At 32.3% G+C, this 27,564-nt stretch overlaps 1 protein-coding gene across 1 annotated transcript in view; it reads left to right on the top strand.

Annotated features, from left to right (window-relative positions):
• The window catches only part of ANKRD7 (ankyrin repeat domain 7), a 1,180,453-nt gene that overhangs the window by 705,117 nt on the left and 447,772 nt on the right, over nt 1–27,564 (top strand). Inside the window, exons 23-24 of the mRNA XM_010343808.3 lie at nt 11,094–11,238; nt 26,294–26,380. The gene's annotated coding sequence lies outside the window, so the exon portion shown is untranslated. The remainder of the gene's footprint in view (nt 1–11,093; nt 11,239–26,293; nt 26,381–27,564) is intronic.

Below are 27,564 nucleotides of genomic sequence, written 5' to 3'. Positions count from 1 at the left end.
GAAAATTAGATAGTAAATTCTGGAAATGAAGAGTAGCTATGCCAAATTTTAAGTCGCTTGTGGCGTCTAAATGGGATAAATTTACTTTTATTATAGAAGATGAATTAAACCCATTTTACTCCAGGGCAGAGATGGCATAAGAGCTCCCTTGTCATCGTGGTTGGTGAGGTCAAGCTGGCATTTCTCCCCACCAGGAGTGCCACCATGGCTGGAATAGCCATTGGCACAGGGGAGATGAAAAGCATTCCTGCCAAAGGAAGTGCCCTTTGAAGGTTTTATAGTGCATTATCTCACAAGATGGAAGATACAATTTTTCAATCCATTGAAGACATAAAACACTATGTTATCCTAAAGCCATCAAAGCAATATATTTCTAAACAAACTTTAAAGTAGCAATATTTTATCTGAAGATATTTAAATGTATTAGCATGAATTGTTTACTATTATGGGTTGAATTTTGCCCCCTCAAAATTCATGTTAAAATTCTTACCTCCTGTACCTCAGAATGTGACTTATTTGGATACAGGGTCATTGCAGATGAAATTAGTTAAGATGAGGTCATATGGGAGTAGCATGGGCCTCTAATGCCGTATGACTGATGTCAAGATAAAAAAGAGAAATTTAGAGGCATACACAAAAATAGGGAGCGTACAATGTGACTTGAAGGCAGAGATCAGGGTGATGAAGCAGCAGCTAAAGAACACCAAAGACTGCCAGCAACCCCCCGAGCTGGAAGAGAGGCATGGAGTAGACTCTTCTTCATAGCTCAAAGAGCCAATTCTGCAACTCCTTGGTCTCAGACTAGACTCCAGAAATTTGAGACAATATATATATTTTTAAGTTTGTGGTACTAGTTTATGGAACTTTGTTAAAGCAGCTCTACCAAACTAATACTTTCACCATGATGACAGAGCAGCATGTGTAAATCAAACCAACTTGATTCTTGCATATTTAATGTATCAATATCAGTTCTGAATATTTCTGTTATTTATAAATATTTTATATTTTATTTGTATTAAGCACAGAATAGTAATTTTAGATAACCATTTCTGATTCCTGAATTCTCGTTTTACTGTCACTTAGTAGCTATTCCTTGCCTTACTGCCACCTCAATGATGAGCTAAACAAAGATGATGATAATAACTGCCATAGGACTCAGAAGTAAGGACAAAGCCAAAAAGTATGAAATGTATTATAAATAGTTTCTTGTTCAATTAAATGCTCAGTAAATATTAAGCTAATAATGTTAACACAGCACTTTAATACCATTATTACTATTTAACAAACATGTTGATTCAATTAAATAAAAGAAAATTATATTTTATACAGTTGTATTAAGGATTCAAATATTGCAGGATAACACTGTTATTTTTTAAGGTGCTTATTTTTCACATTTTAGCATCTTGGTATGTAGTAATAATTTGGGGATATACTAATAATCAATGGTTTTCTACAATTGCGATTACCAATATTTTAAAATTTTACCTTAATACATTAAGTTATGGAACACCTTACAACCTATAATGCTTGATTCAATGAAATATCCTTTTATTATATTTCATTTCAACAATACAATTTTAATATATTTCAATAATAGAATAATTATTGTAATTCCAGGTACAATTCCAGAATAGCTGTAATGTACTTATTATCAACCATAGGTTGAGTATAAGCTGGGTATAGTTAAATAAAAAAAACTGTGAACATCGTTAAGAAGTAATTAACACTCATCTTTCATTCATCTCCCCATCTCATGAGTTTTGTTACCAGTATTATTTGTATTTCATTTTTTTTTTTGTTAGTTGCTAAAAAAGAAATACATTTTGTAACATGATTTTTCTTTATATATTGTTTTGTTGGTTTTCATGGCCAGGTTGTTTATTTCAAAAATGACTTAATTGCTTTTTGTCTTTCCATCTTAACATTAACTTGGCTGTTATCGTTGAAATTAACTTCATTGTTAATTTTTGGCTCATGCTTTTATTTCCTCGGAATATTGTTGACTTTCCTCAGTTTCAGTGTGGCACTGAATTTTACTGAGTCTGAGGCCTGCCTGATCATCTTTATTCCAGATTTGCTTTTTCTCTACAGTTACCTGAATGATTCTCTTTTTGTACTTGAAATCCAATAACTCAAACAAGAAATTTATTGATGGCAATCTATACTAATATCTTTTAGATACAATAGGCGACCTTTCAATCTGCAGATTCACTCTTACTTTCAATTGGATGACATTTTCATGTATTATGATTATGAATAATAAAATTTTATTTATTGGATGTTCTTCAGGGGCATATTTTCTCTGGTAATTATATTGACCTGACTTCCATTTTTATCATCTTCTCTCTAATTTATTTACTATTTTTACATTTTTGCATTCACAGTGCTTATTCCTAACTCGATACCATTGGGTCAAATTAAGGCAAGGTCTATTTCTTAATATTTCTAGTTTATTGTCAGTTCTGTGATGATATTATTTTGGATTACTTGATTTTTTCTCAGCTACCTTCATTTTTATCTAGTTCTGTGATTTATAATGCTGCCTTTGAAAATAATGATTTACAGAGTTCTTTCTCTTGTTTTTACTTGTGCAGAATCTGGTTCTGTTTCTGCTGTTATTTTCCTTTAATCTTTCATTTTTGCCCATGTCTAGCATGACAAACCTTTTTATTTCTTTGTTTCTGCATAATATCCTTTCTTAAAAAATGTCAGAGTGGGGCGATATAGTATGATTTTATTGGTGTCACATAGTTATTTTATTCTTTTACTTAAATAGCTCTAATTAGCTCTTCTCTTTGTTCTTCTATACCAGTAGAAGATGGTTAAATTTTTCTTGCTACCTTTCTTACTCTTAATTTTTACCTGTTGTATACTAACAATAGAGTTTATAGAGTTTTTATAACTATTTGTGTAATAACAGCAATAAAATATTTTTGTCTTCAACATATTACTTTTTAGTGTGATTGCTTAATATCTTCAGATTTTTACTTCAGATTACATCCAGAAGTGTATATCCAATATTGTTTAAATTTATTACTGAAACAATTGCCATTTCTTCAAGATATTTTGATTATGGTTTTACTTAAAAAGTAAACCATATATTGAAATATATTTAAAACTGCAAGTATACTCATTTCTTAAAGTTTATCTGCAAGGAACATTTTAACTATGTGCAATATCATGAGTGAACATCTAATAAAATGCTCCCAGCAAATGTTCTGCTGGAACTATTCAGAAATAATTATCATGTATTTGTACAAAATGGTAAAAAGTTAAAGTTTTTGTTTCTCTTAATTGTGTTAGTGTATAATTAACATGAGTTTCTTTTGGCTCATTGTTCACTTTACTATCTGAAATACTTTAGGGGAATATTATTTTATTTAAGAAATTTTGTCAGGTGAAAAATGCATAAAACACATAATCATGTACATCAAATATGTTGGCTAATGATACTACAATCTTATTCAATTTGCTCAGGCTTGATGAAGTCAGCAATTTGAATGAATTCAGTCTTTCTGTATTTAAACCAATAGGTAATAGGTCATTTAAAAATTACTTACTAAAACATTTCAGCTTTCTATTTTGCATTTGCATTTTACCAGGTAATGAGTAAGCCATATATTTTGGTTCACTTTTACTATTAAAAGATCAGGAACCAGATTAAAATGAAATCACTGATATACTCTAATTATATGTGAATATTAGCAATACTCTTTTTCTTGATAAAAATCATAAACATCACCAAAATAACAAGAGAAATACCTGGCATTTTGAACTCACAGTGAGAAGAAAAAACTTTATGGGTGCTATAAAAACCTTCTGGCTTAAATTATATATTTGAATTTTGTATTTGCATGAGATTTTTGTTTTGTTTTGATTTGCATATGTGAAACTTTTTGGAACCTAGACATTTTACAGTCTGAGAATAGGCACTTTTGATATGACATCCCAGGAGAACCCAGTATACTTTCGAACTAGATTTTAAAGAATCTTTGCTGTAACGTTTCTAAGAAATACGCTAACTGATGTGGTCCAATTAACTTTTAAAAGATGAATTTTTGTCAGAAATTAAGACTTACCTATATTATCATCTGTGCCATTAAAAATGTATTCTCAGTCTTTGACCTGAGTATTCCATATCTTAGAATACTTCATAAGAAAATAACTAAAAGTGAAAGCAAAGATTTATTTACAAAGACATTTATCACAGAATTAGTTATAATGGTAAATAAATGGAAAATATTAAGCATCCAATTAGTATGGGATACCTCAACATTTCAATGTTTTTATCCTAAATATTGACATTGTGAATATGAAATTATGCCTGTACATGGCTGCTTGCTGACCAGGCTAGTATATTAAGGGCTGTCAGGATTCATGCAGCTGTATTATTTGCTATATCATTTCTGTCCCTTTTTTGTTGAAAAATTAGAGAAAAAAAAGGGGAGAAAAATAAAAGAAAAATCACCATTAATTCTGTAGTCTTATTTTGTATCTGTTAAAATAGTTATACATATTCTTTTAGATTGTGTGCTTATGTTTAAATATAAGTGTATATAAAATGGATGTCATGTTCTACGTGCTGTTTTGAAATCTGATTCTTCACTGTGCAATCTGCTACAAACAGGTTTTCAGGTCATAATTTATTTTTCTGCAATATGCATTTTGTGATCGTATAATATTACATGTTATAAATGGATATGCCATAATTATAGCAGCCCTATATTTTAAAACATTTAGGTTATTTCAAAATTCTTGGTATGACTAATAATACTTTCATAAGCCTTTATCTACATATTTCTTTAAAAATAACTATCTAAATACTTTTTAAGAAAATTGTGAATATTACTAGAAGTGGAACTGATGGATTGGACAGGATGAAAATTTTAAAGGTTTTGATACTTGTTTTCAATCTGTAGCTCAGAAAACTTCTCCCAAATTTGTATTCCCATAAGTATGGGAATAGTTTAATTGAATTGTAATATGACAAATCTTCCTCTAAGTTTATATCATTTATAAGTTTCTATTTTGAAGACTTAAAAATATATATTCTTATTTTTAAAATAAGGACTGTTACCTTTTGGGATAAGAAGTTGTCTGAATTGGATAAAAACATTATCATTGAGCTTATGTTCCTTTTATTGATTAACACAAACTCACTGTTGTTTTCCTTAAGACCATAGAATGAGTGTCATGCAAAGACTTATTGACTATTATATTTTAGAATTTTATATTTTTAAAATGTCTTTTTAATTCCTTATACAAAATTTGTTTATCATCAGGTTTTTAATTAGAAATTGATCTAGCTTTGCAAATTTAAAGTATATCTTTGATTTTTATCAAATTCATTTAAGATAGTCTACTTTCAAACTACCTTATTTTAATAATGCACAATTGCTGGATTCTCATTTGATTCAATGAGAGCAATAAACTCATGTCAAAAGTAAACAGAAGAAAGCATACTATACTGGACTTTCTGAAGCTCTGGCTACTGAACCAAAGCATACATCTTCCAGTCTAGGGTAAGTCCCAAAACCTTCATTTAGTGTTTTGTACCCCTAATACCTCCACAGACACTAGTGAGTTAGAGAGCAAGGCTCCATTTTATGTGTAAATCACATATACTTTCCTATAGATATGTTGTTTTTAACAACAAGAAAAGATTTATTTTTTTAAATGAAGGTATGTTTATTTTTCTGAGCAATAGATGGAATCTGAGTTTCACAAATTTGATGATTCATGCTCTTTTATTTAAAAATATAATTTGTCTTTCAAATTAACTTAAAATTTGATTTACACATTCACACATAATATCACATAATATGTAAAAGTTTTCAAGTATTAATTAATATTGGGAATCAATTAGTGACATAATTTTTCTAAAATTAACTTTCATAATTTTACTTATTTTAAGATGAAGCATGCAAACAGCACTTTATTCAAAACTTCAAGCCATCTATGGGCTTAATGGTGCAGTTCTGTTCCTTTGATTATATTACAATTTATGTAATATATAAGAATATTTTTCTCTTAAACCTATATTGTATAGCTTACTATAACAAGTTTTAATGTGTTTGATGTTAGTCTTAAAATTTGATAACATTATTTAGAATTGTAGAATAATTTAATGTAGCATGAAGCTTACCAATAGTATATAATAATATTTTGTGGCAAAATTCTTCTTCATAATCACTACTTATATTAGCAGATGAGTAAAATGCAGTATAAGATACTAGAAAAAATACTACGCTGTGAGTTAGGTTGCCTGTTTCCAAAGTCTAAACATTGTTCTGTCATTAGCTTGTTTTATGGCTTACATGGTATATCTGAGCCTAAGTTTATTTGCAAAAAGAGATGGCTGTCCTGGATGATTCTTGTATTTTTTTTTTTTCTATTCCTGAAATGTAATCTTGTTAAGGCATACAAAAAATTAAATAGTTTGTTAATAGCAATAATAAAAATCTTAAATCCGAAACACCTCTTAACGGCTTCTGAATTCCTTATTCTATATTAAGTAAACTTTGATTAATGAAATGCTTCCATTTATACATGCAAGGTAAAGATTTAATTTAGGTCATTTCTGGTGGGAAACAACCAAAACAACTGTCAGAAATATATTTCAAAAGCAATCTGATAAAAAGTAATTTAAATGAAATTAAGAAGTCTATGAGAGACCAGGTGTGTTGGCTCATGCCTGTAATCCCAGCACTTTTGGAAGCTGAGGTGGGCGAATCACGAGGTCAGGAGTTCGAGATCAGCCTGGCCAATGTGATGAAATCTTGTGTCTACTGAAAATACAAAAAAATTAGCTGGGTGTGGTCACAGGCACCTATAATCCCAGCTACTTGGGAGGCTGAGGCAGGAGAATTGCTTGTATCCAGGAGGTGGAGGTTGCAGTGAGCCGATACCATGCCACTGCACTCCAGCCAGGGCAACAGATTCCATCTAAAAAAAGTCTGTGATTTTGTGTCCCGAACTCCTTACTTCAAAATCTGTGATCTTTGCTCTTGTTTTACTATCTTGGCCCTGCCCTATTAAGCTTATTTCCAAGACTAGATATAAGCCTATTCTTTGTTTTTTTGGAGGATAATAGTAACCTGAAGGCTCAGAAACCACTCTTGGTGAGATTGTTTTGTTCAAATAGTTCAGGTATTCAGTGACTGTTTTTGTTAACTAATCCTAATCTAGTTAAAAATCAATTAATAAATAAAGATTATAGCTGTCTGTGTTATTACAAATTTAAAATCATTCACCGTAAGAGGTTTTTAACTATTTTGCCTTAGAACAACAGGGCTACAATGAATATATTTATATCTTTTGGTGCCATTGTTTCATGATTTGTGTCTTCCCCTAAAACCTTTATAGGAAAGCCAGGAAGAAAGCTACATTTCACCTTTACCTGACTGCCCTGGCCTTTAGCCTTTGGCCCCTCAGTTCAGCAGGATAAAGGACACTCAATCTTGTTTAAATGCATAGCAGAAACAAATCCACGTTTTATCTTTAATGGCTGGGTTTTATTCCAGCTCTGCCATTTTCTAGCTCTGAATAGCCAAGTTTCTAAATGGAAGTCTTACTTTATCTATAACATAATCTGTTATGGAATATTTTTGGATTAAATAACATATGTGAAGACTGTATAATAGGTATTCTATTCAGATTTTGTCATTCATTTGAAAATAAAGTATTTTTAAAAAATAAGCTAGATTTTAAAGCTAAAGAAAAATTATATCAGATAGTTAAACAAGCAGGTACAACTTTATTCAAGACTACTACAGTAGGTGAGAAAGGCGAAACTCAAGTTGACTGAGACAAAAGGTAGTGAGCTAGAGGAATAGTATTGTAATAAATTAGGAAGAAGATTATTCAATGTGATTAGGCCATCTGATTAACCCCTATTGAAGTTAGGCTCCTGCCCTCTCAAAGAGATTGGGAGATAGAAGCTCTGTCTTTCTTGACAAACATATGTTAGAGAGATTACTACTAAGTTCTTAAGAAAGACATTGCTCATAAAAAAAGGATGAGTTCATGTCCTTTGCAGGGACATGGATGAATCTGGAAACCATCATTCTCAGCAAACAGACACAAGAACAGAAAACCAAACATGACATGGTCTCACTTATAGGTGGGTGTTGAAATGAGAACACATGGACACAGGGAGGAGAACATCACACACTGGGGGCTGTTGTGGGCTTGTGGGCTAGGAGAGGGATAGCAGGGGGTGGGGAAATTGGGGAGGGATAACATTAGGAGAAATGCCTAATGTAGGTGACGGGGGGATGGAAGCAGCAAACCGCCATGGCATGCGTGTACCTATGTAACAATCCTGAAAGATCTGCATATGTATTCCAGAACTTAAAGTAAAATTACAAAAAAAAATAATATAATAATAAAAAAAGACATTGGTAGGCTGTAAAACTGGCAAGAGACTGAGAGAAGATCATAACTCCAGGGAGGAACAGAAAGAATGTACATAGCCGCTTTTGTAAAGTGAACGGTCTAAGGAAAGGAAGATTATGGGCTACAGTCAGGGAGAAACCTGTCTAAAGTTTAGTCCAGGTGAGGGAAACACTAGGGCTCCATTGGTTAATAAATGTAAACTATTATAAAAAAGAAAATTATATAAACTTCTAGTACTTAGCTTGCAGTTGTCAGCTTTTGAAAATGACAAGGAAAAAAAAAAAAAGAAAAAGAACACTAAACCAAATGGAAGTGTTTTCCCTATTCATCTTGGAAGAAATTTTTTCCCATTTTGGAAAATATTAATCATATAGAAGTCTGTGCTCAGCATGGATATAGTCTACATAGTCACAATTTCATTTTATTTGATCAGAAGAGGAATACAAGATCTGTGAGGCGGGAAGTTGGGACAGGCAGGATACACAGATGAGTAAGAAAGTGTCAGGATAAGAGTTCTTCACTAGATAAGGTGGAGACACCCGTTAGCAGAGATAAGTGGTGCTGGACAGTCTTTGACACCTTAGAGACAGTTGCCTAGGTAGTCAATGTTAAGTAATGACTTGAACGCACAATTCAAAACCTAACAACTAAGACAATGTTACTTCACAGAAGTCATATACTGTTTGTTAGACATTTAACAGTTTTACAGGCATTCATTATATCTCCTTTAAGTTTAATTTGTGTGCTAAGGGTATACATATATATGTCTGGATACACACATTTATATATATGTGTATACATTTATTATATATATAGGAATGCTATATGCACACGTTATATATGTTCATGTTGTAGGATGTGTCAGAATTTCCTTCCTTTTTAAGGCTGAATAATATTTCATTGCACATATATATATTTATATATATACACACACACACATATATAAATATGTATAAAACATTTTGTTTACCAGTTACTCATAGATGAACACGTGGATAGCTTATATCATTTGACTACTGTGAGTAATGCTCTTATGAACATGGATGCACAAATATCTATTTAAGTACCTGCTCTTCTGTATATGTAAAGAAGTGGCTTTCCTTAATTTTTAAATAAGCAATTGCTACTTTTATTAACATTGCTGCAGTAATGGTGGCAGTGTTGTAAATGCCACTTCAGTCAACTTGGAGTGTAATAAATTTCCAGTATCTCGCAAATGATTTCCGTGCTGGTGACAGTAAGAGATGGAACCGAAATCCCAAATTTGAAATAGTCCTCTGAAGTCCTATTAACACGATGTTGGAATGTTAAAATTAGTGCTGATGCTCATGGTAGGGGAAGTTCGTGGGTGAATGGAGGAGGACACTAAGGGAGATGAGATGAAAGGTATAATATGCATGTATATATACGTATACATATATACACACAGACATATATTTTATGTGTGCTCGTTCAAGTATGTAGCACAATCTGAACATACAATTAAAAAATGTCTATACATTTGTAAAAATAATTCTTAAATACATTTTGGGTCTAGATTACATAATGGTTTTTTATTTAAGTATGAAATACAAATCACTGCACATATTTTGTAGATGTTATTATTCATATACTCTTCAAGGACTTACTGTACCTAAATTTCTTTAATTAGGATTTATATTCTCTGTAAATATTAAATATATTATAATAGGAGAAGATGGAGATGCTTCTAGATCTTTTTCACTTAAGATCGCTGGTATCTTTAAGACATATTTTTAGATGCCGGTTCCAGGGCACTGAGAAAAATGTTTTGCCAAAGACATGTGCAATTTGAGTTTAGGATCCTTTACACCATGATAGAATAATCACTTCTTTAAGCAACTTCTCAGCCTTTACCGTGAATTTGCTCTATGCAGGAAATATGAGATAAATTTTGAGTGGTTTACAGAACTATGTTTCAACCACTTTGACATTTCCTTTTGCTTTTATTTTAATATTATTCATAAATTTTAGTCAAACACATATACAAATGATTAAGTAATATCTATATTTTTAACAATAAGTTTTACTATGTTGCTTTATCATATTCTGAATTGCACACCAAATAAATTACATAATTCTCCCATTGTAGGATGGCTTCCAGCACTAACTCTAGCATCAGAGAGAATATGGTTGAGAAATAAATAGTCCATGCCATTTTGCTTATATGTAGATGTTTACTAGTGTGGGTCTTCCATAATTGCAATCATGAATATTGCCACTATATTAATAATTAACTGGCCAAATCCAAGTAAACCTACTGAATTTAGAGTGACCATAAGATTATGTGTTATATTCTGAAATAGTTCACTCACAGACAACAAATTCCATCAATATTCACTTCCTTTGACAAGGTGAACTGAGAATACCTCTCTCTCTCTCTCTCTCTCTCTCTCTGTGTATAACATGAATGTATATACACACACACACACACACACACACACACGTAAACATAGAAAAGTTAAGACTAAAGAAGGTATCGTCATAGTCCACTGCGTTTTATTTATGAAAACACGGTTTTTATCTTCTCTGTAGTAATAAACTGAAGAAACAGTTACTCATTTATGGATGGAAAATTATTTCTGCAAGAATATGTATACAACAGTGAAATATGTTTAGATATTTTGTACAGAAAAAAACACTGTTCTCATATTATGTTTCTTTTTGTTTGACCACAGTGCTGAGCTCAGCATGTCTTATCAGCAATGGGAAGTATCTAATAAATCTCCAGAACTGCTACATATTGAGAATGGCACAGTTATATGACAAATGAATCAGCAGTGGCGATGTGTGCATATGAAATGATCCAGAGCAAAGATACAGGTAACTTTATTGGCATTAATGGACAACCTATATTTTAGAACATCTAGGAAATCAAGATAAAAGTGCTTTGTATTTTTTATTAATTTTACTAATCGATGTCAATTTCAAAACTGAAAAAACTAGCTACTATGATGTTTATGGTAGAGGGAGGTTGGAGACATCTTGATTAGAGGATGAATGGATGGGAAATGGGTAAGGGTGGTGACATAAAAGGTATAAAGCCAGAAAATAAACAGACAAAAATAAGCCTTGTCAAAGTAGCCTGCTGTAATGAATACTATGTATCCGATTTTTTCTACTTTAGACACCAGCTATGACCTTAATTGTACCACATTTCCATTTAAGAATACTTGAGGCCGGGCGCGGTGGCTCAAGCCTGTAATCCCAGCACTTTGGGAGGCCGAGGCGGGTGGATCACGAGGTCAAGAGATCGAGACCATCCTGGTCAACATGGTGAAACCCCGACTCTACTAATGGTGCAAAAAATTAGCTGAGCATGGTGGCGCGTGCCTGTAATCCCAGCTACTCTGGAGGCTGAGGCAGGAGAATTGCCTGAACCCAGGAGGCGGAGGTTGCGGTGAGCCGAGATCGCGCCATTGCACTCCAGCCTGGGTAACAAGAGCGAAACTCCGTCTCAAAAAAAAAAAAAAAAAAAAGAAAGAATACTTGAAAAGTTTCTTAAGAACTAGGTGAGCTGAGAATCAGAGGCTTCTTGTTTGAAGAGTTATAGTGTAGACTAATATTTCTACCAAATGAACTTGGGTGATGTTCCAATCCCAAGTTTTCATTTGCATAGAGTTTAATGGAGCTCTGAGGGAAAAGATTTTTATCTGTTTATCCTCAGGTTTAGACATTCTTATGGTTGACTTTCTTCAGGGTAAGGGAGAGAAAGAAATGGAGTATCATGAAATTACCCAGACCTAGCAATAGGGCTTGAGTTTTTAGGGGAGTGTAAGTTGTACCATACATTTGAGTGAATGATAATGGACTTGCCCTGAGTCAGCTACACTACTAAGTGTAAAATAGTGATTCCAAAGAGCTATAACTTTTAGTGACATGGGAGAGAACTCTTTGCTGAAATAGTGCTGCAGTGGCAATTGAGATACTGGAGCCAGAGAAAGGAACCTCTGCAGGGTTATGCCTCTCTAGAGGATTGTTATAGCTTGGATTGTGAATTTTTAACTCTGGTCAACCAATGAAAGGGCTGAATCACTAGCCATCAAAATAACTAGGATCTCAAGCAAAAGGGACACCCCTTCCATTTCCTTTAATCTTTTGAATATAACATAGAAAGCACTTTATCCTTATATTTTTATGATAAAATATACATAACATAAAATTTATCATTTTAACCATTTTTGTGTACAGTTCTAGTGGCTTTAAGTACATTCATATTTTTTGTGTAAACATCATCATCATCCATCTCTAGAACTTTTAAATCTTCTCCAATTAAAACTCTGTACTCATTAAACACTAACTCCCCATTTCTCCCTCCCTTGGATCCTGCAACCACCATCCTTTTGTCTCTATGGATTTGTCTCTACCTAGGTGCCTCATATAAGTGGGATCATACAATGTTTGTGCTTTTATGGTTGGCTTATTTCACCGAGCATAATGCCTTCAACGTTCATCTACGTTATAGCATGTGTCAGAAATTCCTCCCTTTTATAGCTGAATAATATTTCATTATTTGTATATACCACCTATTTATCCACAGATGAGCACTTGGGTTGCTTTCACTTTTTGATGTTATTGAGTACTGCTATTATGGACATAGGTATACAAATGTCTCCTTGAGTTCTTACTTTCAGTTCTTTGAGGTATATATGCAGAAGTGGCTTTCTTCAACTTTTAAGAAGAACAAGTGCCGGCATTATTAACTATAGCCACAGTGATGGTGGCAATGGTGTTTGAGTGCCACCTTAGTTGACTAAATGTAATAAAATTTCAAATTCCCTGGGAGCCATGTCAATGGTGGTGACAGTAAAAGATGAAACCGGAATTCCAGATTGTAAAAAAATGTGCATTTGCTTATATTTTTAAAAGAACAATACTTAGATTTAGCTTTTCAAATTTTTAAAGTTTATTTTTTGCCACATAACAATTGTACTTATTTATGGGGTACATGTGTCATTTTGATACATGCATACATTATGTGTAATGCCCAGATTTGAAATAGCCCTCAGTACTATTTTGGGAGAGTGAAATTAATTCTGATTGACTAACACAGGCACACAAGTATTTAGGGGTTTGAAACAAAGGTTAAACTTTCAATAGCTGAACAACTCGACGGCTGGAATAATAAAAATTATATATTAGTGGGACTATAACTGCATCTACCAACTAGTAGAGCACACATACTGAAGATATATTATGCACTATATGTAAAAACACAATCTATGAAAATATTAACTTGAGTATGTGTCATTTTCTAGATCCACTAAGAAAAAGACAGGAAAATGGGATTACACATGCAAGGATTTTAAGGGAAATGCCTGTAATAGAAAATGGAGATGGGAGTGAAAGGTTGGAAGTGCTATCAGGGTGGGACGGATGTCTAACCCAGAATGAAGGAGAAAGGAAATGAAGGTGGGTGGAGGCTTTCTAGACTACTTTAAAGTTTAAGGAAGGTTCAGCAAGGCACTGGTAACCCTCAAGACAATGATGGTTTTCAAAGGACTCCAGGGTCTCTTAGGGATAGACCCACTTTAGTATCCCTGCTGTGCTTGCTGCCTTTGGGAGCACTCTGTGGAAAGCATGGCCTTGACATAAATGCAGCAGTAGATTTCAGGGTGCAATCACTGGGACCTTAAATCAATTCCTTTTTTCAGTTGGAAATGTGCAACGCACATTCTCATGGTCCTCCACTGTGCTCACTCTGTAGTTTTTTCCTTGTTTTTGGTACAAGTATGTAGCCAGGAAAAGTGAGAAAAACTCATCTGCAACTGTAGCAACAAAGCATCCTGACTTTCAACATAATGCAGAGCCCTATGGTGCCATTCATTTCCCCCTACCAGCCCCATCCTCTTTCACTATCCAGAGAGGGACCATAAACACTTGGAGTACCTCCTGAATTGTTTGTCATATCTAGTGAATTTAAGTGCTCTCTACTGTGTCTTTTCTCTGCCTCACTCAGCATCCTGTCTTTGTACAGAAAATAAGCATTCTACTGTGACTGTCTTTTAGCCTCTCTGTAGCCTCTATATTGGTGACTCAGAAAAATGACATCTCTGGGTAGATGTGGCCACACAGGATGCTCTTTCTGGACCCGATTCTTCAACAGGTTATAGTGGCTGGCAGACGGAGCCCAGGCTACATTTCTGTTCCCAGTACCACCTCAGCAGGATGCTTTTATACAGTGCCCAAACTCCACGGTTATATAAAGAGGTTGTTTGTCCTATTTCCTGTAGCAAGGAAAGTCAGTTGTTAATTTGGGTCTGAACAGTATCTCACAAGCATCATACATGTTTATGTTTCTTGATATAGTGCCAGCTCAGAAATGTTTTGTCTTCATCACACAAGGATGGTATTAACATTTTCTTTTTTTTTTTTCTTTTTTCTTTTTTATTTTTTTGGTAAAATTTATCAACTCCTGAATGGTACTAACATTTTTTTAAACAATTCTCAACTCCTTGTTTTGTTGAATTAGGAAGCTCATAAACTAATGTGACAGTGGAGAGGTTTGTAAAAGTCAGTATCATCATAATTTCACTCTGTATATCATGATGTACTTTATCACTTTCATCAGTTATTTTATTGTCCATATTCAGTGGATTCCATGGGTTTCAAAACTGGATGTTTTTTCTTGCTCCAGAAGATGCTGAAATTTAACTAACTGTAGCATTTCTTTACAGATCTATTTTAATATACACCACAAATCTTGAGAGTATTGTATTGTCCCTTTATATATCATGATTTCTCTTATTTGTCGGAAAATTTATTTAGATTTGGAAAAGTGCAGTGGCAGTTTTCTGTATTACAGAAATTTTTTCCTTCTCTGCTGAAATGAACTTTGGGGATGATTTTTTAAAGGGGGCACCTCTTAGTTTAAAGAGTACTGCATGTAAATACAGTCCATATATTTTCTATGTGAATATGCTTGTGTATAAACATATTTTACTGTTCTATCGTATATGAGAGGAGAAATTCAAATAAATAAGTGCAGCCTAGTTTAAGGAGTAATACTAGAGAGACAACATGCCATTTTTAAGTAATTTTTTTCAGTAATTAATTTGTGTAGGAAAATTCAAAATGTCAGAATTTTGGATTGGTTTGTCTCACATACAGAGAAATAAGATTTCTCACATGGAAAAATATTTAAGATGTACTTAAGTAGGGTTTTACTCAAATTTAAGACAATGAACTTTTTAACTGCCAAAATTAATCTGCTAATAAAATTATCCATTCTTTACAAATTCTGTAAAGGCATGCTATAAACAAGTTCTCAGTTATTTCCTGAAAGTCTTTATTGTAAAAGATAAGCATTTAAACTAACTTTTTCTTTTTTTTTTTTCTTGAGATGGAGTCTTGCTCTTGCAGTGAGTGATCTTGGCTCACTGCAACCTCCACCTCCCAGGTTCAAGCAATTCTCCTGCCTCAGCCTCCCAAATAGCTGGGACTGTAGGTGTGTGCCACCACGCTTAGCTAATTTTTGTATTTTTAGTACAGACACAGTTTCATCATGTTGTCCAGGATGGTCTTGATCTCTTGACCTTGTGATTAGCCCGCCTTGGCCTCCCAAAGTGTTGGGATTACAGGCATGAGCTGCCACGTGTGGTCTAGGAAACATTTTTAATAACTGTTTTATGTGCATCTACTATGCTACTTTTTGCTATTAAAATGGCATCTGTTATAAAGAAGTGGAAATGACATCTGTGCTTGCATGTCAAACCTTCACAGTGTTTCCCAACCCTTTGCTTCTCTCTGGTATGCTGGGTCTTCAAATTTTGGCTATCTTGATTGGTACTTAAAGTGTCAAAACCTTTATTTTGCAACAAATTTTATGTTCATTTTGGTATTTTACTCACGTTGTGTATTTATTCTTGGCAGATGTTTAGTCTGATATAGAACAATCCACCAAAGCTGGAAGTGAAAGTCTTATTCTTTTTTTCTTTGAGATGTTATTGAATTCAGCATGTTTTTAGGAAAAAAAAAAAAAAAAAAAAAAAAAAAAAAAAAAAAAAAGAGTAATTACTTTAACATGGCCACCTTCAATCTTTTCAGAGAGCTATTCTTGGATCACTTCTGTATGTCTATAGCCTAGAATGTGTTTTAACCACATTTTTAATAAGTAGCTAAGATTTATGAATACTTGATATTTTTTTCAGCTTAACATACATAAAAACTGATATTTTTGTAGGACCTAATTCGGTAGTGATATACCATTTGATCTCGATACAGAATATCACCAGGGAAAAACACACTGAATGTAAGAATCTTTATCATATTTTTAAAGTAGATAACAAACCAGTGAGATTTAAGATCAGCAGAAATTGAGTTCTAACTAAATATTTAGCAATTATAATCAGGTTAAAGCGCAGTTTCTTCCCATTGTGATGATAGAAACATGCAACTCATACAAATTATGGGTTATAAAATGATTCAAGAAGTTAATTTGGTAATTTTGTAATTTGATAATAAATAATTGAATGGTTTGGGAAATGAAGACCAATTTTAGAAGAGGAACAAGGTGTTTCTTTGACTGACATATTCTCATTAGGTACAGGCTTTACAGCCTTGTTTCCATGTCAACCGTGTGATAAGCATATCATTTAATACATTTCAGACTTGTAGCTTATTATAACTTTTAAAAACGATTCTTAGTTCTCAAATAATATAAAAGAGCAATCAGGAATACATGACTTTTTAAATACATTTTATGAAATATTGATTCTAAAAGCCATATGTTTTGAAAGTTTCCATAGCCACTCTGGAAGCAGAATTTTTTGATCTCTTATTTTAAGCTTTCAATTGTCTTTAGCAGAAAGAAATAATAGTACTTTTACTGGTTGATTTACATTGTATTATAAATGACTCCCAGATACTACATTGCAACAAGTACAGACATTGTGCACTAAACCTAATTTTAAATTCACATAATGTTTCTTTAATAGCAACTTTTAATAAAATCAGTTTTGTGGAGAATTTGATAAATTTTAATTTTCCTTATTCCTTTTTGCCAGATCTTTTTATTTTTTCCTATACAGAAGAAATAGGATTGTGCATGCTCTGGTCTGTGTGTGTATGTGTAGTTATATACAACATAACTATAATGATATAGATATAAAATATAGTATATATTTTTTGTTGCATGTGCCAGTTCCAAGTGCCTTTTATAACTCATTTTATTATGCACACTATTTGCAGCTATTAATAGAGAAGAACAAACAAATACCTTTAAGCAAATTCTTCCTTATGTTTCTTGTTCGCTTGATTATATTATTAAACTTTGGTTTCTAAGTTCCAGGAGAAGATTTTTGCTAATGTTAAGAGCACATAAGCGTAGACCAGTGAAATAGAATAAAGAGGCAGGAAATGAATACATACATCTACAGCCAACTGATTTTCCACAAAGATACTCAGAATGAGCAATAAGGAAAGAATATTCTCTTTAACAATTGGTGCTGAGATAACCAGATATCCACAAGCAAAAGAATGAAATTGGATCCTTATTGTACACTATACATATAAACTCACAATAAATTAGACTTACATGTCAGGTGGAAACGGTAAAATTACTAGAATAATACAGGGGGATATCTCTATTGGACTGTTATTGAAAATAATTTATTGAGTCTTACATCAAAAGCATAGGAAACAAAGGCAAAAATAGACAAAGTGAGTTATATTAAACTAAAAAGCTTCTGTACCGAAAATATTTTTGAAGTGCATATCTAATAAGGGTTTAATATCCAAAATCTGTATAAACAACAGCAACAACAAGAAGAACAAAAGTCTAAGTAAAATAGGCAAAGGTCATTTTCCATATACATCTTTCAAAGGAAATACACAAATGGCTAACAGGTAAGTGAAAAGATGCCCAACTTTACTAATCATCAGGAAAATGTGAACTAAAATCATGATATTACATCAGCCCTGTTAGCGTAGTTTCTGCCAAAAAGGCAAAATGTAAATGTTGGTGATGTATGGAAATGTAAATTAGTACTTTCATTATGGAAAACAGTATGATAGTTTCTTAAAATATTAAAATCAAACTGTTAATATCATGTTACTTAGCAATTCCACTACAGGGTATATATAAAGAAAATAAAATTGATATGTTGAGAGATACTGTATTCCACACGTATTTCAGCATTATTCACAATACCCAAGATACAGAATCAATCTAAATGTCCGTCGTTGGGTGAACTGGCAAAGCAAATGTGGGATAGACACACAATATAATAGTGTATAGTCATAAAAAAGAAGGAAACACTGTTATGTATAATAACATGGAAGCTTTTGGAGGACAATATGTTAATGAAATAAGCCAGTCACGGAAACAAATACCATATAAGCTCACTAATGCATGGAATCTTTTTTTTTTTTTGAGACGGAGTTTCGCTCTTGTTCCCCAGGCTGGAGTGCAATGGCGCGATCTCGGCTCACCGCAACCTCCGCCTCCTGGGTTCAGGCAATTCTCCTGCCTCAGCCTCCTGAGTAGCTGGGATTACAGGCACGTGCCACCATGCCCAGCTAATTTTTTGTATTTTTAGTAGAGATGGGGTTTCACCATGTTGACCAGGATGGTCTCGATCTCTTGACCTCGTGATCCACCCGCCTCAGCCTCCCATAGTGCTGGGATTACAGGCTTGAGCCACAGCGCCCGGCGCATGGAATCTTAAAATGTCAATTTCATAGAAACACAGAGTAGAACCATATTTATCAAGGCTTGGTGGATGGGGAGGAGACTGGGACTATGTTAGTTAAAAGATAAAATTTCATCATACAGAAGGAAAACATTCAAGCAATCTATAGTAAAACATAGTGGTTGTAGGTATTAACAAGATATTGCATACTTGAAAATTGCTAATTCAGTAGATTTTAAGAGTTTTTACTACAAATGAAGATAAGTATGTGAAATAATGGATATGCTAAATAGCTTAATTTAGCCACTTCTCAATGTATACATATATCAGAACATCAGGCTGTTCATCATAAATTTATATAATTTTTATTTGTCCATTAAAATTAATTAGTGTGGTAACAAAAAAAATAAAGACTTAAACAACCTAACTTTACACCTCAGGGAATTAGAAAAAGAACAAACAAAGTTTAAACAACCCAACTCTACACCTCAGGGAACTGAAAAATGAACAAACTAAGTTTAACATCAGCAAATGTATGTTTTAGGAATTCATCCATTTCTCCTAGCTTATCTACTTTTTTGACATATAGTTGTTTGTAGTTATCGTGTGTAATCATGATTACACATGTGTACTTCTGTGGTATCAGTTGTAATGTTTCCTTCTTCATTTCATCCTTAATAAAAGATCTCCAAGTGAGAGAATACTTATATTTGAGAAACTCATTCTGACTGAGTTTACTGTTCTGTCACATTTCTTACCCTAGTCTATCAACTAGGTTTAGTTAGAGCCTGATGTTCACATATACCTGAATCACATGGGTCAAGAGGATTTTATTGTTCCCAATTATTCTCTCTTACTCATTTGTTGATTTCTGAGAACATAAAAATTGATAATTTATCAATTACTGAGTTTGTAATAGAATTATCTCAAAAGTCACAGAAAATCACATTTTATTTTCAAGTCAGAAGAAAAATATGAAAAGAAATAAGTTGATTAGTTAAGTATTGCCTTGAAGAAACACTTGTGCCTGATCGCCAGTACACAGAACAGGCACAACCTACCCCTACTCCTTATAGGACATATTTAAAGGACTTTGCTGGTCTTAAAACTTGGATTACAATCCTTAGAAATTCCTCTAAGACAAATATTCCTGAGTTAGACTCAAATTAAAACTTCTCCATTCTTTTTATGGAGTTAAATGGTATCTAGCTATTTCTTTCTAGCAATGGTTCATACAATCGTTATTATTATGATAATTTGGTTAAAAGAAAGATAGTACAGATGACTGGAGACCTATATATGATCTTGGAGTCACCACCAATATTTTATTGAAAAGCAACCTAAGCATAATGTTAATAATGATAGTAATGAATTAATAATAATATCATTTAAACTGTAAAAAAGGCCTCATTGATATTATTTAAATTATATTATTGTTATTTTAATATTAATTTTGAAATTTTCAGAATTAATGCAGTAAACTATACCCTTTCTAAAATTTTAAAATGTCAAACACTGATTTTTCCTTTTTCTGAAATATATAAATAGAAACTTGAATCATAGTTATTAGATTACTATCTCCCATAAGAGAAGAGAGTCCAGTGCTCAGTAATTATTTTTAAATTAAGAAATGTTTGTGCTGTTTTTATTCTCTACAAAATGCAGAAAAGAAACAACAAACTTTAATAAAAATGTGTGAAGTAAACCATGATTCATTTGCTAATGAATTTATTTTGTATTTTTATCTCTCAACATTGACAAGTGCTAATTGAATTCCTATGAATGTAAGAAGCACTTGATTTGGAAAGAGCATCACAAAAATCCCCATTGATTGAAGTTAGGTAGAATAATGAAAAAATTTATTTTATCAAGCAGAGATCACTTTTTCAGTTAAAAGTTTTTCTGAAATTGAGCATGACATTTAAAAGTCTATAACATTTACCTACATACATCTCCTTTTGAGAATATCCTTCTCCTCATACCTCTAAAAATAAATCAGGAATGTGTTTGAAAAGCATAGGTCTTAGACCTTTTCCTGTTTTTATTTTCTGCTTTGACTTGTCAGCTATAGTTAGCAGCATGACTTTCTTAGAAGCCTCATGAAAATTGATCTAATTTACAAAAGTAGACAACTTCATACCACCTAGGAATCAGTCGACAGGGTTTTCTTTTACGCAGGAAAGAGGTGCTTTAATAATTACTTGCCTCTGAGATGCCCAAGATTCTGTGGTAGAGGTTATGAGGAATTAATAAAGGAAAAATATAATTAAGCACGGCTCATTTTCTTAAGGCACTTACATTCTAGTCAGAAACATGAGATATACAAATACTCATGAAAGAAGGGACAAAATACCTGCACCAAAATTACAGTTTGCAAAGGGAGCACAGAAGGGAGGAATTACTTCTGACTAGAAGTTGAAAACGTCTTATGAATCCTTTTTATAGTAACAAAAACTGCAGTAACAATAATAACTTTTAATGGCCAGCTATCTATTCATTAGGGAGCATTTCCTGAGTCTCAGACACTCTGCTCAGTGTTTTAGATATTATCTCATTTAATTCTCAATATAATTAGTTGTGAACTTTTTTTTGTGATGAGGAGCTAAGGTTTAGGAAGTATTGTAAGAAGTAGAATACTCAAAGCATAGAAAAAGGAAGAAAGCAGTAGTCGATTGACATATAGTGCGGTAGAAAGTACAAGTACTTAGAAAGGTATGTTAGGGCCAGATGGGTGAAATATCTTGAATGTCTTCCATTTTCAAACATTTTCTCTCCATCTGTAACCTATTCCTTCTATGTAACTTCTGTGCATACTAAGGAGTTTTTACCTTATAGAATAAAATAGAGGAGGAGAATGCTACTATATGTTATGGTTTAGAAGGGGTAAACCTGAAACAAGACTGTAAAGTTTTATTCCTACTTAGGAATTCAACTATTCCTAAACAGAAATAGTTGTACTCCTATCGTATTCCTATTTGGGAATTCAATAGGAATATTTATTCTTAATATTTCCATTTAGAATAGAACTCCATGATTGAATAGAAACAGATACTTTTCTTTGAATATAAGGGTAGCAAGCATACTAAATGTCAGCCTTAAAGCAAATTAGTAAACTCTCTTATTAATATTTTCATGTAATTATTCATTTATGCTTTCATTTAGCACTGATTATAACCAAATCTATACAGAGCCCTTTGTTTAAATGTTAAAGCAAGACAAATCTCAGAGCTACAGAAATATATTAAATATATGTGTTAATTCTAAATTACAACACCTCATCTCTGGAGGTACTGAGAAGCACTTGGGCCACAAGTGGAAACAGGATGCCTTAAAATTTTTAAGTAGTCTAATAGTTATAATAAAGCTAAATATATGTGAAGGCTGCAACATTTTCCAATTCCAAGTTTGATAATGCACAGAAGTGCTAGGGAAAATAGGAGGAAAGAGTGTGACACTGGGAGTTGTGGAGTTTAGAACCACATAGGGATTTTATTTTTTATGTGGGTTTAACCAACATATGTAATTATGAATAATGTAAAAAATAAATGAAGTGAGTACATTAAAAACAAATGATTATAATTTTAGATCCTGTAAAATAATGATTAAAATATTCTATAGCAATTAAAGCAAACAAATCCAGAATACATGTGTATAAATAATACTTATACTGTTTTCACAACAAATGTCATAATGTAGACACATAAATTATTGTGAAAATAGTTATTTAAAGTTGACAAAAAATTGATATGAAATAAGTTTAGGCAATAAGCTTTTGCAAAATTATGCTTTTGAGAAATATTTCCATATAGAGAAGATAAACATAATTATACAACTAATTATCAATATTCATATTGTGCCTTTAAAATCAGTTATACTTTTTTTCCCCTAAAGTTTGTAATGTCAAAATCTGGCACTCAGTTCTCAAAATCATATCCCAAAACTTTATTCCCTCTGGCTATAATCTTCATTCTTGACAGAAAGAATATAGCCATGTGGAGACTCAAATTTGGAAAAAGAAATTCTTAAAGCAGAGATCAAGTTTATGACAAACTCTGTAGCTTGTTATATCTGAAATAAAGAGTATATTTTTTAATGTGAATGATATATTAAATACTTAATATTTTATCCTGTTAGTATAAGGCTACAGAAACATTTGTTGTTTTGAGAATAAGGATATTTTTGTTTTGTTTTTAAAATAAAAATATGAATTGGAGAAGCTTTTGAAACAAATGCATTTTTATTGCTTTTAATCTCATTAAATAATATAAATTGTTAACATGATTTTAGTTATAAATCACAATAGATTTTTAAAATCTATGGATAAAACACATTTGTGAAAAGTTGTATCGACCTTGTCTTAAATGCCGAGCCTTTTTAGGTCTACAAAATTTAATTTTCTTAAAAGGAATAAACTGGACTTGCGGTTTTATAGCTAAAATTGTACTTTAAGGTCATGTGACAGAGGGATGATGTTTTTGATTAATTTTTTTAGCAATCCCATCCTTTATAGAAAGTGAGTACATTTCAGACGACCAAATGTATCACTCAAGTTGATTTACTAGCATCCTAAACTATAATGTTTTACTCAAGATTCACATATGGCAAAAGTCTGATTTATTTACTTGTTCTAATATTTTTTTTTTTCTATTTTAATTCCTGACATGGAAAAACAATATATAAAAGAATGGGACTTATGGTTATGGTTAAGTGTAATTTAGAGTAGTAAAATATTTTCATCAAAATAAAAATGTGCTATTTGCCCTATAGTTTTTAAATGTTTATTTTGTCATGTAAAAATGATATTTACATATGACTATAATTTCATTGAGATCACAGAAGTTTTAGAAGTTTTTCAGTTCTTTTTTCATACAAATGCTGTTCTTTGGAATTTTTTAGTTATAAGGTAGTCATGTTTAAGAACCAAAAAAATGAATTTTAGTGTTAGTATTTTTGTAGTATTTTTGGTGTAGTTATTAATTACTTAAACAAAATTTGCTGGACTGAATTCCAAAATAAAGCAATTTCTAAATCATAGGTATATATTTACTCTAAAATACAATAATATACATATATGTGCATGTATACACATTTATATACTATATGTCTGTGTGTGTGTGTGTGCGTATCCTCAAGCCTTTCATATTCTGCATATATATTTTAAGTTCTCTGCTAAAATTTTGCTTTTTTGTGAAAAAAGTTTTGCTTCTTTTTTGTGAAAAAAATTTGCTATGAATTAAAGATTAAATGCAGTTACTGGCTAATGCTTTAGTTTTCTAATAACTTTTAAGTTCAACAACTGCTACTTTTATGTTCAATAGTCTCCACTATTATGGTGACATCTGTTAAATTAATAAACAAGTTGAAAATTATATGGCCAATATGAAAACAGACTATTAATATATTAACTATTGTTAGATATCCATCAATTGCTGCATGCCTACATCCCAAGTGACTTTTGAGAAAAATCTCTATTTATAAAGAAAAGTTAACTACTCTAATTTGATGTTTATTTCTTCCTCTTAAAGCATTAAAATGTGTAAACAATCTGGGAAATATTTTCAGATCTCAGTGTCAAAATGTACTAAACAAAACCTAAAACATTATAAAAGAAACCAAAAGGCCCTACAATACCAAAAACTCTCTAATTCTCATTTTTAGGAGAAAAAGAATCCAGACTAGGGAGAGGGCTCAGAAGTGAAAGGAAAACCAGCTGCATCTTTCCCTCATTATTCCCCATCTCTTGAGGGTCACTCCTCTTCACGGCTTGATGTCTAGTGTCTTGAAACTTACTATTTAATATATGTTGTTCATTTTTGGTTGTTTTGGGTAAGAAGATAAATTTGGCCCTGGTTACTCTACCATGGCTTAAAGCAGAAGTCACAGAAATCTATTTTTAATTATTTTGTTACAAACTTTCCTGTGGTCTCTTATTAGGTCAAGTAAATCAACTAAAAGTTGATTCTTTTAGTTTTTCAAAAAAAATAATAATATTATAAAAATCATAATAGTTTTATTTCCAGGAACTGAGTGAATGAAAAAATGTTTTTTTAAAATCACAGAACATCTTATTACTATGACTACAAATTCTAGGTGAATATTGAACAATAGCTGTGACTTTTCTCTTTTGCTATTGGAATTACCGGTAGTGCAGTGATTCACTGATCCCTCTAAAAATGTGATTAAGCCTATGGGTGCTTTCCTTGGACTATACCTCTATGCAAATAAGCTGCGCTCCAGTATTTCGCTTTTAAATATGCTGTTGATCTTGGCCTTTTGTATCCTTCAAAACATATTTAAAAAGGACATTTTTTTCAGATTAATAAGAAGTATTAAGTTATCTTGAATCCTTTAGAACTATACACAAATGTTCATTTTTGTTGTTTTTATAGAGAGCTTCATTTATCTCACATACTTTTGGAACAATCTGTTTGTACTCTTGCATAATATGCAAACAAGAAACATGGGACTATAAATACGAATAAACCATGTTTTTTGTGGCCGGGCGCGGTGGCTCAAGCCTGTAATCCCAGCACTTTGGGAGGCCGAGGCGGGTGGATCACAAGGTCGAGAGATCGAGACCAACCTGGTCAACATGGTGAAACCCCGTCTCTACTAAAAATACAAAAAATTAGCTGGGCATGGTGGCGCATGCCTATAATCCCAGCTACTCAGGAGGCTGAGGCAGGAGAATTGCCTGAACCCGGGAGGCGGAGGTTGCGGTGAGCCGAGATCGTGCCATTGCACTCCAGCCTGGGTAACAAGAGCGAAACTCCGTCTCAAAAAAAAAAAAAAAAAAAAAAAAAAAAAAAAAACCATGTTTTTTAAATTGATGCTTGGTATGAAAACCATAAATATTTATGTGTTTAGTAAAATGTGGAAAAAACATATCTGGTATAATAGTATTTTAAATCTTTCAAAATTTATTTTGATGTCCACTATGCTCAGGTATAAGCTATACCATAAATGTTTGATTAGAAAGTGTGCTAATTTATATTTTAGTAAGTGTGTCACTGATACATTTTTGTATGCTCTAAAACATTTGGGTATTACAGGTAAAATTTTTCCAAGTATGTTACATAGCATATTCACACATGTAAAGCTCAGCATAACTTAAATATTAATCATGTTTATATTTAGTGACTAAATTAGTTGTTAAACTCTTGTTTTTATAATCTTTTCATCAACATATTTATTTTACCATTTGTTTTTCAAAATTCACTATGATGAATTTTAAAAACTTTTTGCAGAGTGACTTCATTACAAGTACAGATGAATAAATGTGAAGTAATGGAAATAATTTAACAACAGAAATGCTGTCTTCCCATGGTGCCCAGGTAAATAAACTCAAGTAGGTAAAGAATAATTATTAAAAAATGAAGCAAAATAACAAACAATCAACAGTGTATTTCATAGAAATGAATTTATTGATGCAGAGTACAAATGATCATCAGAAGATCCTGTAATGTTATTATTCATAATTAATCCTTATTAAAATCTTCAATATGTGTTGTTTTCTTCTGTATACTATAGAATTTGATCAGCATGTAATTCTGCCTTGCTTTTTCATTATCACAACCAAACCAGTCATCCAAATATAAAAGATTTTTGTCATTTGTTACAGTATAAGGGACACCTGCCTACCCATGCAATTCTGTAAGCCTTTATGATTTTCTCAGGAAATTGATGGGAATAAATCAGATAAATTTATTGCTATACTATTTTTAATCCAGTTTCAGAAAGTTCTACATTCTCTTTCATTGGAGAAACAATTCTAAAATGTCCTCTTCAATATTTCCCATACCAACCTACAGGACTGTGCAAAAGATTAAATACTGTGCTATATAAAACGGGAAATAGAATTTTTCAGCTGTAACTAAGGTTACTATTCAATTGAATTCAAACAGCTAACAATGGAGATTATCCAGGTGGAACTAATCTAATCACACACACCTTTTAAAAGCAGTTCCTTTTCTCTGACTTGCGGCAAAAAGGAAGTCAGAGAAACTGAGAAAAATGAGTACTACTGAAAATGGCTTGAACGTGAATTGACAATGTGACAAGGTATGTGAGCAATCTCTAGAATCTGAGTGGCACCTGACCCACTCACTTGTGAGATAATAAATGGGTATGTTTTAAGCTGCTAAGTTTGTGGTAATTGGTTATGCAACAATAGAAAAATAATATACAAGTTTTAGAAGATAGGTAGAACATATTCTGTTAAAAATTTGAAAAGAAAAAACCTTTGTTCTTAATTATACTTCCCATATGTTTTCAACTTTTATTGGTGAATAGGAAGAGAGTCAATCTCAGTGTCCTGAAGGGGTCATGAAAATAATGGCAGGGTTCCAACAAGGGCCCTGAAATTTCTGCCCTGAAGTTACATTAAAAAATCTAACAGGCCACAATGAACATACACATGCATGTGTCTTTATAATAGATCAATTTATAATCCTTTGGATATATATCCAGTAATGGGATTGCTGGGTCAAATTGTATTTCTATTTCTAGGTCCTTGAGG

The sequence above is a fragment of the Saimiri boliviensis genome, chromosome 10 (genome assembly GCF_048565385.1).
Source record: "Saimiri boliviensis isolate mSaiBol1 chromosome 10, mSaiBol1.pri, whole genome shotgun sequence".
Lineage (NCBI taxonomy): Eukaryota > Metazoa > Chordata > Mammalia > Primates > Cebidae > Saimiri > Saimiri boliviensis.
Note: the sequence above shows the minus strand (reverse complement) of the source record. Positions and strands in the feature narration are given on the sequence as shown.